The following is a 6000-nucleotide window of genomic DNA, read 5'->3' on the forward strand; positions in this document are numbered from 1 at the left end:
TCTAGCCTCCATGTGGTATACTTTTGTAGTCAGAAACAATAATAACAGCTCCTACGTTGTATTTGAGCAAACACAAGCAACACTAATTTTTAAAGGTAGCTTTTACCTTTTTTATGGGAAAATATCCAAAAGTTCCAAGGAAACTTTTCCTCTTATTTTTTTACAAACCTCTTTGCAAGGTCTCTTTTTGAAATGGAAGAAATATCATGGATTGGGATATCAGCCAGTAATACAAGAAGAATCCTTTGCCCTGTAGCAGCATCTACAAGGACACAATCTACGCAAGGGGATCATAGAATCATAGAATACCAGGTTGGAAGGGACCTCAAGGATCATCTGGTCCAACCCTTCCTGGCAAAAGCATGGTCTAGACAAGACGGCCCAGCACCCTGTCCAGCTGAATCTTAAAAGTGTCCAATGTTGGGGAATCCACCACTTCCCTGGGGAGATTATTCCAATGGCTGATCTCATTGTGAAAAATTTTTCTCTTGTGTCCAATCGGAATCTCCCCAGGAGTAACTTGTACCCATTACCCCTTGTCTTTTCCATGTGACTCCTTGTAAAAAGGGAGTCTCCATCTTCTTTGTAGCCACCCTTTAAATACTGGAACAGGTGATAAGGTCTCCCCTAAGCCTTCTTTTCTCAAGGCTGAACAAACCCAGTTCTCTCAGCCTTTCCTCACGTGGCAGGCTTCCCAGTCCTTTGATCATCTTTGTGGCCGTTCTTTGGACCCTCTCCAGCCTGTCCACATCTTTTTTGCACACCAGGGACCAAAACTGAACACAGTATTCCAGGTGTGGCCTGCAAGCTCTGAGCAGAATGGGATAATGATTTCTTTATTTCTGCTGGTGATGCCCTTGTTGATGCAGCCCAGCATCCTGTTGGCTTTCTTTGCCGCAGCAGCACGCTGTTCACTCTTATTGAGCTGCTTGTCCACCAGGACCCCCAGGTCCCTTTCCACAGAGCTGCTCCACAGCCGGGTAGATCCCAGCCTCTGCTGCATTCCTGGATTATGCTTTCCCTTACATTTGTCTTGAAAGACCTTACATTTGTCTTTATTGAACTTCATAAGGTTCTTGTTAGCCCACTCTTCCAGCCTATCCAGGTCTTCCTGCAGGGTGGCTCTCCCTTCCAAAGTGTCCATTTCCCCACTCAGTCTTAAGTGTCCACTTCCCCCATCAGCAAACTTCATCAGGGTACACTTGATTCCATCATCCAGATCACTTAAGATATTAAACAGCATTGGGCCCAATATCGATCCACTTATGACAGGTTGCCAATTTGAAAAGAAGCTATTTACCACACCCTCTGGGAGCGGCCTGTCAGCCAGTTCCCCACCCACTGCACACACCACTTGTCTAGACCGTAACACATCAGTTTCTCTAGGAGAAGGCTGTGGGAAACCGTATCGAAAGCCTTGAAGAGATCCAGGTAGACAACATCCACTGCTTGCCCCACATCAACCGAGCAGGTTACTTTGTTGTAGAAGGTGATCAGGTTTGTCAGGCACGATTTGGCCTTGGTGAATCTGTGCTGGCTTTTCCCAATCACGTGCTTCATTTGACTTGCGATAGCCCCCAGGAGGATTCGTTCCATAACTTCCCCAGGGACTGAAGTAAGACTGGTGGGCCTATAGTTTCCTGGATCCTCCTTTAAGCCCTTCTTGTAGATGGGGGTGACATTAGCCTTCTTCCAGTCTTCTGGGATGTCCCCTGATCACCATGACTTCTCAAAGATTGTGGAGAGCGGCCTCGCAATGACGTCAGCCAGCTCTCTTAACACCCTCGGCTGGATATTGTCAGGGCCCATCGATTTGTAGGGGTCAAGCTGCTGTAATAGTTCACATACCAACTCTTCCTTCACTGACGGTGGGTCTGGGTTTGCATCAACCTGGATTTTTGTTCCCAAGGCCTGGGCCCCAACAGTGTTGGTAAAGACAGAGGTGAAGAAAGTGTTGAGAACCTCTGCCTTTTCAGCGCTGTTGGCGACTGATTCACCTCTCCTGTTTAACAGTGGGCCAATATTTTCCTTCTGTTTCTGCTTGTTGTTTCCATACCTGAAGAACCCTTTCTTGTAGTTTTTGACACCTCTGGCCAATTTCAATTCAAACTGAGCTTTTGCTTTTCTAACTGCATCTCTGCACGCCCTGGCAATGCCCTTGTAGTTCTCAACAGGTATTTGTCCGCTTTTCCATCTCTGGTGCGCTTCTCTTTTGGTTTTGAGGAGACTCAGAAGCTCACAGTTAAGCAAAGGGGGTCTCCTGCTCCGTCTACTTCCCTTACTTTTAAAGGGGATGAACTGGTTTGGGGCTTCCAGGAGAGCATTCTCAAAAAACTCCCAGCATTCGCTAGCTCTTTTATCCTCCATGGAAGTTTCCCATGGAATCCCTCCCAACTGAGCTCTGAGCGAGCTGAAGTTTGCTCTTCTAAAATCTAAAACCTTTGTCTTAGTACTAACTTTCAGCGTGCTCAGCAGGATCCCAAACTCCACAATATTGTGATCACTGCAGCCAAGCCTATCGCTAACCGCGAACATTACAAAGCAGGTTTTCTTGGTTTGTGAGTAGCAAGCCCAGCAGGGCCTCATTCCTGGTTGGCACATCTAACATTTGTCTGAGAAAGCAGTCCTCTATGCCTTCCAGGAACTTGATGGATGACATGTGAGCTGCTGTATTGTTCTTCCAACAAATGTCTGGGTAGTTGAAGTTACCCATAAGAATCAGGTTCTGTTGACCCAAAGCTTGCTTAAGTGACCCAAATATTGCTTCGTTGGCCTTATTGTCTTGGTTTGGAAGTCAGTAGCAGATGCCTACGGTAAAATCCCCGTTGGAGACAGCCCCTCTGATCTTGACCCAGAGGCATTCGATAGGGCTTCCACAATCGCTGTAGTTGACTTCTATACATTCAATGTTCTCCTTAACATAGAGCACGACTCCTCCTCCTCTTCTTCCCTGCCTGTCTTTACAAAACAGCCTATAGCCATCCATCGTGATCCTCCAGTCATGTGAGCAGTCCCACCGTGTTTCAGTTATTCCTATGATATCATAACTTTCTGACTGGGCACGGAGCTCCAGTTCCTCCTGTTTGTTCCCCAGGCTGCCTGCATTGGTATACATACACTCGAGGTGGTTGGTCTTCTGGTTCTCATCTTGGGAGGCAGCTAAGGAATGTTTGTCACTGCTCTGGTTGGCCTGGTTTGTTGCAATGGCGTGAGATTTGCCATTTTGGACCCCACTCCCAAGTCCTTATATCTCCCTGTGTAATCGTAGCAACATTTCACTTGCACTGAGTCTCTGACTTGGCTGTGTGATGCACACCCTCGGAGGGAGACTTGCCCTGACAGAGGGAGCGTCCGTCCTGCTGGGCACGGCTGTGTTGGACTGAGCACCCTGCGTAACCCTAGCCCTGCTCCTCCTCCTCCTCCCCTCCAGCTGGCTGATGCTGTGAAGGAATCCCCCACTCATTCCCTGCATGTGGACATCTGTCCCTCTCTCCTTGCCCTGCGGACCTCTGGTCCTTCCTGTTGCAAGAAGCGAACACCCACGTTAGTTATCAAATATTGTGATCTGATATTTGATGTTTTTCCCTCTCGCCCTGGTTCTGTCTGCCCTGCAGCCCACACGGTGATGGGGGTTTGGAGTTATGCCCCAGTTATTTCTAAACTAGCCATGGGCCAGGCTCAGCTGTGCATCATCCCCCCTTTTTAAGGCTGGGGCTGGGTGGCCTTGCAGTGCCAGCACATTTGTTTTGCCCTTCCCTGTCCACTCCTCTCATCAGGGAAGACTTCGACTTGAAGTCAGAGAGATCTTTGCTGCGGGTTTCAGTGGGAGGAGACCTCTGCTCTGTTTGACCCTCTATTTTCTTTCAAAGTACTCAAAACAGAACTTCAGGCTGCTTCCAGGGCCAGACACTTTCTTGGCCAGTTGCAAGAAGCCTTCCTGATCTGGCTGTGATACAAGCGGTCAGAATTTCACTTGGATGAATTGTTCTCAAACAACGTATTTACCAATGTATTAGGCAAAAAAAGGCTTTTCTTTTGATGTCAGCTGTGACGTAGGTTTTTGTATCTCAGCACACTTTTGTCCACAGACCTATTTACTGTGGAGGATGGGTGAAAATGCTGAGTGGGAATTAACCATGTTGTGTCTCAGGCACGACTGCAGTGCAGTTTTAATTTGTTTATTTTTTCCCCTATACTCTTACCATTAGATTGTATCTACTACCCTTAAATGTTGCTCTCCGGGGCAAAGAATCGGCCCCTTTCTGCAGAACTCCATTCTTTTAATTAGCACTAAACCGACTCCCCAAGCACCTTTTAACAATATAAACACTATATGAATTTTGAGGGTTTTTTTCTCTCTTTATTTTATTTTTCTATTCAAAGTCATCATAAACTGTGAAGTAAATTTCATGAAAAATGAAAATGGAATATCTCCATGTTCCCCGCAGCAGCAGCACAACGACACGCAACAGTGCAATTGCAAAGCACAGCGGGTAAAAAATTTCTCTTAGGCTGTGCTGCAGTTAAGGAGAGCATCACAGCACAGAAGCCAAAATGAGCAGGGACTGGATTCCTTGCTAAGTGCCAGTCACCTGGAGAGAAGAGGGGTACCTTGCTGGGACTTTGCAAGGCACCCCAGCTGTTGGCTTTGCATCAGAGGCTCAGCTTGAAGATGGGGAGAAAAGTTGTGTGAAATGAATGTGGACGGTGTGAAGAAATGGGATAAAGTGGAGATAAATAATTAGGGGTTAAAGAGAACAGAACAAGCAGCTGCAGAGGGGAGGAGGAAGCGGGGGCAGGAAAGAGACGGTGTGCTGGAAAGCTAAGCCTCAGCCGGCCAAGGAACGGCTGCGGATGTAGAGCAGGACTCTTCCAGGACAGCATTCCCTGTTGACTCAGGGGCTGTGACGAAACCAATGTCACTTGGGGAATCTGGATTTCTTGAAACATTTCCATACTGGCAAAAGCACCACTATCATAGATGAAAAGGACCTTTTTTTTGGAGTCTCATGAGCAATAGGAGTGCTTCTTCACTAGTACAAGCTGATTTGTGTAGAAGGGTCTGGCTGGACCAACTACCCCAGTTCAAGTGTCCTCACAAACCTTTTCTGGTGTAGACCTGACCTCTGGCAGCACCAAGAGCAGGGTGGGAATGTGGTGTCCTCTAATTTATCTTTTCCTGAGAGTAATTTCTTGCATTGCTATACCTTAACATCTGCCTGGCTTTCCATTCCACACCCTCGTGCGGCCCTCCCGAGATGACAGACAAAGAGGAGTCAAGCAAATCATGAAAGAAGCCCAGGCAGACATGTTTGGGGGCTTACAGCTCTCCCAGCCAGGCTTGCATTTGAACTGGTACACTGCAGAGCTGTAAGCACGACACTGCTGGCAAGCTGAAACTCAAGAGCCCGCTGAGAAGCTGGAGGAGGTTCTTACCGTCTGTGTCTTAGGCTAGTGATACCAGGGCTTTATTGTACTTATGTGGCTGTAAAATAGGAATAAGAAAACCTCCCCTCTTTGCAGGCAGGGGAAAGAAGTAAATGCCTCATATTGTAAGCTAGAATAAAAAAGATGACTGATTTTTGTTTCTTTGTGAAAAGTAGAGAAACATCCTATAGAGACCTAAGTTCTGGAGATACAGAGCACTCACCTTCCCTCAAGGTCTGCTGTTGGGCATTATGTTGCACAACCTCTGGTGGGACACACCGTGTATGTCATGCTTACACATGATGTTGTGTTCTGTAAGCACCATGTTAACTGAATTTGAAGTGATGACCATCAGCCAAGGAGGACCGTGAAACCTAACAGGTAGTGAGGGTGACGGGAGTGGAGGAATAACCGAAGGAGGTGAACCACTGACACCGGCCTTGGGTCACAGACAAGCTCTTGCAAAGGGGAATATGGGATCCTCCACCAGGTCCAGCCTGGTCAGCCATGGGGAACTGCATGCGCAGGAGAGCAATGAGAATAATAACAAAGAAGACACATTTCACCCAAAAG

Source organism: Calonectris borealis, chromosome 2 (assembly GCF_964195595.1).
Source record: "Calonectris borealis chromosome 2, bCalBor7.hap1.2, whole genome shotgun sequence".
NCBI classification, from domain to species: domain Eukaryota; kingdom Metazoa; phylum Chordata; class Aves; order Procellariiformes; family Procellariidae; genus Calonectris; species Calonectris borealis.